Source organism: Lactuca virosa, chromosome 5 (genome assembly GCF_052849685.1).
Source record: "Lactuca virosa cultivar CGN04683 chromosome 5, Lactuca_virosa_CGN04683_v6, whole genome shotgun sequence".
In the NCBI taxonomy this organism is placed as follows: Eukaryota; Viridiplantae; Streptophyta; class Magnoliopsida; order Asterales; family Asteraceae; genus Lactuca; species Lactuca virosa.
The window spans coordinates 72,367,661-72,377,742 of NC_136430.1; the positions used below are offsets into that span (position 1 = coordinate 72,367,661).

The 10,082-nt window shown below is 36.4% G+C and overlaps 1 long non-coding RNA gene across 1 annotated transcript; it reads right to left on the reverse strand.

The window, feature by feature from the left end:
- Positions 1 to 8,156: 8,156 nt before the first annotated feature.
- Positions 8,157 to 9,260, reverse strand: LOC145111532 (uncharacterized). The gene is made up of 2 exons (XR_013710303.1): positions 8,686 to 9,260; positions 8,157 to 8,618 (listed from the first exon to the last, which is right to left on the reverse strand). It is a non-coding gene; the product is annotated as an uncharacterized LOC145111532 (long non-coding RNA).
- Between the last annotated feature and the right edge of the window lie 822 nt (positions 9,261 to 10,082).

Consider the following 10,082-nt stretch of genomic DNA (forward strand, 5'->3'; position numbering starts at 1 on the left):
TGTTTCGCAAAGGATTTTAGAAGTCAGGGGGGGTGTTTGGTATTATTGGGACTTAATATGAAATGATTTATGAAACGGGGGCTAAAGAGTAAATTATGGACCTCATTTGACAATAATTGTAGAGGGAGGGGCTACTTAGTAAAATATGGGACTTAATTTGTAAGGGATTTCAGAAGATGGGGTTGGAATGGTAAAATAAGGACTATGTTTGAAAATGAATCTGGAAATGAGGGGCCGATAGTGTCAACATGGAATAGATTTTGAGGAGCCGGGTATAAATTGTTGGATTAGGTGTCTAAGTTCATAACTATTTCTGGGATGTACTTGACCAGGTTGGCATGGTCCATTTGGGTTGCATGACATTGCAACACTTGGATAGACTAAATGAGAGAAAGGACACTTAAAGTTATTAATATATTATAAGTTCTAATATATTAATAATATTATTTTAGTATTTATCAAGAATTAATTTAGAATTAATTTGGTGATCAAAAGGAGACTAATTAAATATATGGGGTTGATTGTGTAAATCATCCATTCTTTTATAATGGGCTAATGATCCATGGTTTATTGAATTGGGCTAAAACCCATAAGGTGCTCCATGGATAGTCCATGGAGGTTATAAACCCATGGATCATGGAATATGAAAAGTCATGTCAATTAGGGTTTACATGTTGTAACCCTACTTGTGACACAACTATAAAAGGACCCCATGGGCTACCAAAATTGGTACTATGTGTAGAACAAGAGGGCTAGCCAATTTTGAGTGATAGTGTACTTCTCTCAAAGTTATTCCAAGAGTTGTGGTGTTGTGTGAAACATTTGAGGCATCACATTTGAGGTGCTAGGCTCACAAAGTTCTCAAGGAATCCAAGTAACAAAAAGGTATGTTCTTCTACTAGCTTTTATGTTTCAAAGTTCCCCATGCCATGCTAGTTAGGTTAAGAACCTTGGAAAATCAATTTTGCATGTATCTTAGTAAAACATAGATCCAAGGTTTCTAAGGTTGCATGTACACTTTAGGAGTGTTAGAATGCTCAAAACCCTTCAGTGGTATCAGAGCCTAGACTTGTTTTCTTGATACTTGATGCAAATTGTTGCAAAAAACTCAAGATTTCTGCATTCTGCTGAGTGAACTCGCCGAGTCCATGGGGGGACTCGAAGACTCCATGTGTTATTTCATCCTACTCGTCGAGTAGGTTCTTGCACTCGACGAGTAGGAGGCCCTAAATGCAGATTTTCGAGTTTTGCTGCTGGAAATGGACTAGAAACATTACCCTAAACTGTTTTGGTCTTATAAAACTTGTTTTAGATGGTGTAATGGTTATGCTAATCCATTTACAATGGCTATTATCAAAATTTCAAGTTTTGTATGTGTTATTTATGATTCTTGAAATTGTTGATATGAATGTTCATACACTTATGAGTTTAGAAGATCATAGGAATTGTTTGCAAATAGTTTGTTAGTTTAATTCTTTATTTTGATGTGTTTTAATGGAATCCATAATTTGTCCTCAAGTTATGGATTACCAAAAGTACTTCTTTTAAAGTCCATTAATGAACACATAGGTTACATAAAATGAAGAGCCTCTCATTTTTAATAAACCATTAACTCATAAGTTATGAAGTTGAAAAGTTTTGAAAGTTACAAAACTTGCCCTCAAGTTTTGGAACATGTAAAGTCACCTTAAAAACTTTAGTTCCAACCCCTAGAATTTTAAAAGTTAAAATTCAACCCTTATACTTTATAATATTATAAGTTAATTATATATATATATATATATATATATATATATATATATATATATATATATATATATATATATATATATATATAAGAACAAGTCGTTTTACCGTTAGTAGGCCTCATTCACGAAACCGGTCTATAAGGGGGGTATAAGGTTGTTGCCTATAAAATGGAAGCTTAATGGGTGTCTACTCTCACCCACCGCTTCCTTGACTGGTGGAGGGTCGTTAGCGGAACGGGTAAGACAATGACTTTAATCCTCATTAAAAGTATGATGGTTATAAAGTAACTAAATGTTTTTTGTAAATTCCCAATCGTAGTTACTTTAGGAAAATGTGAATATGGTGCTAACCCATGAAATTACACTTTGCACTTTGCTTAAGTCGTTAGTGGAGCGTGTGTGGTTAACCGGCACACTAACCTAGACTTAACAAGGTAGACAAAGGGTGGCTTAAGGTTTATCATAGATCGGTGGAGCGTGTGTGGTTAACCGGCACATCGGTTAGGTGATAAACATTAAGAGTACCAAGTAATTTGCATGGTTAATTCACACCTTGTTCTGTGATCCTCGGTATTCCAGTCACAAAACTTGAAGGGCACACTCGAGATTGAAACATGCCATTGAAAAGTTCAATGCATCTCAAAAGAATCTAGGAATTTCAAAACCAATTAAAACCTAATAATTTATTTCGTTTTTCATGGTGGAAATTGGTGAATCGTCATTCACCTACCTTCAAATATTTTATAGCTTGGATTACGACATCCCTCTTCTAAGTTATAAAATATTGTGTTGGGTCCTCGCCTTAATATTACAGTTGGGTGTCTTATTAAGGACTATCTTATATCTAATTTAAACTTGTCCTTCTTCTCTTTCAGATGTCTTCCAACAATGCTGCTTCTGGCTCAAACCCTACCGACTCCTTCTCTCTCATGAACCTTTGTGGGAGAGTCATCTTCGATGGATCAAACTTTATGGATTGGATCAGGAACATGAGATTGGTCACTCGGTATAAGGACAAGGAATATGTCCTCGACAAGGAGCTTAAGGAACTTGATGAGTCGAGTGCTACTCCTGAGGAGATCGCTGAATTCCGGACACATGAGAGAGATGCTACCAAAGTGGCATGTATCATGTTGGCCACAATGACAACCGAGCTCCAAAAGTCCTATGAGGACTATTACCCTTTTGAGATGCACCAGGACTTGATGGACAGATACCATCAGAGTGCTCGTCAAGAGCGGTATGAAATCATCTCCTCCATGATAACAATCTGAATGAAGGATGGTGAACCCATCACGGGCCACATGCAGAAAATGCAAAGATTCGTGGACCGTTTGCTGAAATTGAATGTGAACTTCCCCAAGGAGTTGGCAATTGACATCATTTTGCACTCCTTATCTTCTTGTTATGATCAATTCCGAATGACATATCACATGAACAAGGAGGAAGTTACACTCAGCAAACTTCAAGGACTTTTGAAGACCGTTGAAAGTGGTCTTAAAGGTAAATCGGTTGTTACCACTCCTACTACTACCGCAGCCCCTGTCTTGGCAATCGGGCAAGGTAAAGGGAAGAAGAGGAAGAGCCCTTCCAAGGGTACCAAGGGAAAGTCCTGTGATGGCTCCTCTTCAAGTAGAACCAAAGGTGGTTCTGTCACTCCTTCTGCCAACCCTAAAGAGGCTGAATGCTTCTATTTCCATGAAAAGTCGCACTGGAAGCGAAACTGTCCAAAGTACTTGCAAGATGTTAGGGATGGGAAAGTAAAACCCAACCATGTAGGTATTTACACTATATTGTCTAATAACTCACCCTATTCTAATTCTTGGGTCCTTGATACAGGTTGTGGTATTCACATATGTTCTGATTTGCAGGGACTAAGAAGAAGTGAGAATGTGGAGCATGGGAAGATAAACTTGATCATGGGGAATAGGAAAGTTACACCTGTCACCAAGATTGGAGTTTATTCTTTGTTGCTAAGTAGTAGGTTAACATTAGATTTGAATAAATGCTATTACTCGTCTGAAATGGTGAGAAATATTATTTCCTTTAATGGTTTGTACAAACAAGGGTTTACCTTTTCGTTTGATAATGAATGTGGTGGTATTAATGCTTTCTTTAATAATGTTCTTTATTTTAAAGCATTACCTTGTGATGGTGTGTATGAAACTGTGCCGGTTGTAGATAACCTAGGAAATAATGTGTTGTGTATCGATTCATCCACTAACTTGGATAAAGCATCATTATGGCATTGTCGTCTTGGACATGTGAGTAAGAAACGCATAGGCCAACTCCAAAAGGATGGAGTCTTGGAGTCATTTGACCTAAAGTCGGATGATAGTTGTGAATATTGTTTACTTGGAAAAATGACAAAGTCACCCTTCACTGGTTCTTGTGTTAGGGGTGAGAGTTTGTTGGACCTCATACATACTGATGTGTGTGGACCTTTCAGAACTGCCACAAGGGATGCTAACCGCTTCTATGTGACTTTTACTGATGATTATAGTAGATATGGATATGTCTACTTAATCAATCATAAGTCAGAAACCTTTGAAAAGTTCAAGGAGTTTAAACAGGAAGTAGAGAATCAGTTGGGCAGGAACATTAAGATGCTTCGATCCGATCGAGGTGGTGAGTATCTTAGTACAGAGTTCCTTGACTATCTTAAGGAATGTGGGATTGTCTCACAATTGACACCTCCCAGAACACCACAACTTAATGGTGTGGCTGAGAGGCATAATCGAACCTTGTTGGATATGGTTCGTTCCATGATGAGTCGAGCTTCGCTACCAATCTCATTTTTGGGGTATGCCTTAGAGACTGCCGCCCATATTCTTAATCTAGTCCCTACCAAAAAGGTTGCCAAAACACCTCACGAGATGTGGACTGGAAAAGTTCCCAATCTGGACCACAACAAGATTTGGGGTTGCGAGGCTTTTGTGAGGTGCAAGACTCACGATAAGCTCGAACCTCGAAGTGAGAGGTGTATTTTCATCGGCTACCCACAGAAATCCTTTGGTTACATCTTCTACAGATCCAGTGATAATGTGGTCTTTGTAGCAAGGAGAGGAGTCTTTCGAGAGAGAGAGAGTTCATAGGCCAAGGAAACAGTGGGAGGCAAATTGACCTTGAAGAAATTCAAGAGTCAAGTGGTGAAGGAACCTCAAACCCTAGCAATCAACCTGAGGAGGAAACTCCTGTTGATCCGACTGACGAGTCCGTACCTATGAGGCGTTCCACAAGAGTTAGGAATGCACCTGAGCATTACTATGGTTTCCATATTACTGCGGAAGGTGATACACTTATCAGTGATAATACACTGGTAAGTCTGGATGAACCTAACAGCTACACGGAAGCCATGGTAGGCCTTGAGGCTGGAAAATGGAAAGAGGCTATGGACAGCGAGATACAGTCCATGTATGACAATCAAGTTTGGAACTTGGTTGACAATGTACCAGGTCGTAAGACAGTCGGGTGCAAATGGATCTTCAAGAAGAAGACCGAAATGGATGGTAATGTACACACTTATAAGGCGCGACTGGTTGCAAAGGGATTTTCTCAAACTCCGGGAGTTGATTATGATGAGACCTTTTCACCAGTAGCAAAGATTAAGTCTATTAGGGTTATGTTAGCCATTGCTGCATTTCATGATTATGAAATATGGCAAATGGATGTCAAAACCGCTTTCCTTAAAGGAAGGTTGACTGAGGATGTTTATATGAGTCAGCCAGAGGGTTTTGTCAGTACAGAGTACCCTAATAGAGTGTGTAAGCTTGAGAAATCCATCTATGGATTGAAACAAGCACCTCGCAGATGGAATCTTTGTTTCGATGAGAAAGTTAAAGTGTTTGGCTTTTCGAGGAGTGAAGATGAATCTTGTGTATATGTCAAGGTTAGTGGGAGTATAGTTAGCTTTTTGGTATTATATGTTGTGACATCCCCAATTTCACGTCCAGAAAAGACCGGTTTAATTTATGCTTTTATAATAATTTCAGAGTAATCATTTGATTAAAAGTGTTGCGGAATTTGTTCCCAGAAAAACATAATAAATATGTTATCAAATCATTTCCGAAGAAATGTATTTTATTCATTTAAACCATTGGGATGTCATTGTCAATACAAAAACATAAGCATAAACAAAACTTACATTCATTTACACTAGTGATCTACTTCTCTTTTAATCTCTCAGTCACTACTACAAAAAAGACCTATGGTCACACTTTCCGAAAAACGGCATGTGACACTTTTTATTAAAAGTGTGGCCAAAGGTCACTAAAAAAATTTAGAGACTGTTTTTGGATACATTTAAATTAGTTTGTGTGGCCATTAAAAACTTTAACCACACTTAATTATACCAAATGTGACAAATATTATTCACACTCGACCACTGAGGCCATAGGTCACAATCAGCCACAGTTATCGATTAAGATTGTCATACTTTTTTTATGAGAGACAGTAGATAAACGTATCGTGATATGAGTTAGTTCTATGTGTGTCTATAACCTGGTGCCTTTATAGCCACATAACAGACAAAGTAGCTAAAAGGTGATACATATGGTCACACTAAATATTTATGTGTCCATAGGGCGGTTCTGTACTAGTTGTACTTAGTTAACGCAAGAAAATAAAACAAGTTAGTATTGGTTACTTATGGTCATGTACCTTTTATTATGTGTGTCAAAATATTATGAATTGGCTTTAAGAAGAAACAAATATTGTGTGTGTAGGTAGCATTTAGTTACGATTACAACTATTATATGTGTCTATATGTAAATATAGTTATAAAAGAACAATAATGTCTTATCGGTATAATTAGGGGTCGTTCATTGAATATGTTACTTATGGTCATGTACCTTTTATTATGTGTGTCAAAATATTATGAATTGGCTTTGAGAAGAAACAAATATTGTGTTTGTAGGTAGCATTTAGTTATGATTACAACTATTATATGTGTCTATATGTAAATATAGTTATAAAAGAACAATAATGTCTTATCGGTATAATTAGGGGTCGTTCATTGAATATGTTCTTATAATTATGTAATGTTTATTCTGGTTGTACTATTGTATTTAGAAGACTCTTAAATTTGACGATATTTATCTTTGATATCAACCACGTGTATTGATTAATGTTGTGATATTTTTTTTATAAGAGACAATAGATAAGTATATGGTCACATGAGGCAATTGTACATGTTTCTGTATCATGGTGCATATTTTAGATACATGAAATCTAATGTAGCTAACATGTGATACACATGATCACATTAAATATTTATGTGTCCATAGAAAAGTGTTTACTAGTAACTTAGTCAAAACAAGAAAACACATTACTTTTAGTGGTTTATGGTCATGTGCATTTTATTATGTATGTCAAAATATGATGAATTAGTTTTGAAAAAAACAAATATTGTGACTGTAAGTAGCATTTAATTATGGTTACAATTATTATGTGTCAATAGATAAGTCTAGTTATATAAGTAAAATAATGTATGTTCAATATAATTATAGCATGGTCATTGAATATGTGACTATGATTATATAATGGTCATTCTTTTTGTAATAGTGTATGCCTTAAGTTAAAAAATTGTAACAACTGGTAAAATTGGTTAGAGTTCGGCAGTCAAACCACCGCGAACTATTATGCAATAAATATCAATTGCGTGTAATTTTATGTTTATAAAGTATACTATAGATATTATATTTATAATTACTTTTAGAACATCTCAAACTACTCGAACCTTCTATCATTGAACATCAAATCGAAAATTACAAAAATTAAATTTATTGGTGACGTTAAAAAAATAATTTTTGCATCAGATATATCTGAGAGTTATGGATAAGATATTTGAATAGAATATATAAAGAACGACCAAAACAGATGTCGTATGAGAAAGTTACGACTCTTTAAGGTTATAAAAATCAGTATTTATCTGCTTTTTTTGAAATGAACCGTGCCCTGTTTCGTTTGAATAGCTTCGAATCTCGTAAACTGTTTTTGAGCACGTTTTTGAACTCAGACTACGTTCTATTATTTTATTATAATTTTATCACATTTTTAGTCTCGACCAAAATCATATTTGAAAAATCTGTCGAATCTGATCATACAAATCGCGAAACTTTAAACGGGTTTTCCCGAAGTTCTACTTATCGGATTTAAGATCCTTCTGACTTTTGGGAAATCTTATAACCAAGATTATCATTTGTCATTTTCAAAAAAAAAAATTATATCCGGATCGAGAGCACACGAATCGAGAAAGTTAGAAAATATCATTATTTTAGATATTCCAAATATGACATTGTACTTTTGGCACTTTGAGTCGTTCATAATTGATTTTAAATTACGAGCAATATGACTATAACATCTACACTCACATTTTTTACCACATCACTCAATAATACACCAAATACATGTTTCTACATACACAAATACATATTAATAATTGAAGCAATACATTGCTTCTAAAATTACCTCGAAGTACAACAATAAATAAAATTTGACAACCAAGTATGTTGATTTCAAGTTTCACCCTGACCAAATTGGCACTCAAAGACTTTTCTTACAAACTTCATCCAATCCAAAGTAAATCTATAATATATGGTGAATACCAAATTTGGAAATTGAAAACAAATGTATCACACCACAAAAACCCAAAATCCTTCTTTATTTCTCTTCTCTTTTCTGATTCATGGACTGTTTTGGCCAATGAAGAAGCATCAACCCCTCCTTTCATCTTCATCATTTCCTGCCAAGGACCACCGGTGGTGGGTGGCAGTTTCCGGCGAAACCAAGATGGGAGCATCCCCGTTTTCTTTCTTGTGCCTTACCTGTCAATGGAATCAACCCAAACCTCCACCACAAGTGGAGATTTCCCTGCAATCAAGAAGACATCACGCCAAACACACCCTATTAGTGTTGTTTCTTTGCCCATTTGACTAACCTGTGACGAGAAAGGAACCCACGAGGGTTCACCAGAGAACGCCCACTGCCACTATGCTCCGCCACCACCGCTGTTGACAACAGCCACCACCGAGCCGCTTTTCACTTTCACATCCTTCCCTTCCTGTTCACCGATCTCAGCCAAACACCCCAGCTACTTTCGAAAAAGCACGACCCCAAACACCCCAAACCCAATCGTTGTTGCTTGTTGTTCTAATTTCTTTTCCGAGTTGTTGCTGTCGGCGACAGAATCACGAAGACCAAAGATGGATCGCCGTTTTTGACGGACTTCTTCTTCCCTCCTCTTTGCTATTGGTCTCCTCCACCGAGCCACCTGTTGCCGCCTTCGATTTCCTTTTCCCTCCGCTCGACAGATGAGAGGCGTATGACTGTTTCATTCGCGTTTCTTTTGGCCGTCCGTTCCTCTTCCCTGATCAGAAGAAGATGCGTCTCCTTTGGTATATTTGGGGAATGTGGCAAAACAGTTCCCGTGTTTAATACTTTAAATTAAAACTGACACCTTTGACATAAATGCTTTCAAGGCAAATCCTATTGGACTTAGTCTTTACAAAATGGTCCTTATGTTGTTTTAAAAGATCAAAAAAGTCCCTTTTGGTTTAATTCATTACAAAAAAAAATTCTTTTGGTTTGATATTTTACAAAACAAACTCGGGAATGATTTAAAGTCACAAATGTCACAACTTTTGTTTATTTGTCAAAAATGATCCTTATACACGATTTTGTTTAGTTTTTCAACATCTTAGACATGTTTAACACTTTCATTTTTGTAGGATGTTGCCTAGAGTGTTTTAGTTTTCAAATCTCACCCATTTTTGTTAGAGTTTTCGAGATCTATCATATAGCAACTTGTATTCTCCCCAAAAATCATATAAAACCGAAAATAAAGGGGTATGAACTCACCTTGTTTGAAGATTTCAGTTTTTGATGAAGAAATGAAGAGATCTCGGCCCTAGATGTGTTATTGAGATGATTTTCAGGCTCTAAGCTGTTCTAAGAGCATGATTTAGGCCCTATTTTGACTATGCGAACGAACATCCTCCTTATCGGCTGAAGTAAGGAACTACTCGAATTATTATCGCCACAATAGTCAAACGCTACGTAAAATTCACTATTTAACTAATTTCACTAAGCTTTGACAATCTTAATAATCTAAGATTCGCGTTAGTGACCCTAGTAAACTATTTAGGTGTTATATTTGCTCTATATACCCTCACATGATTTAGGGCTTATGAATTACGGCTTTGGGCTTATATCTCATGGCTTATGATGTATCACTTATAGATTAATACTCATGGCTTACGGATTAGGTTGTAGGACTTAGGCTTAGGGCTTTTGGCTTATGGCTTATGAAATATGGATTAGGGATTATAACTTAAG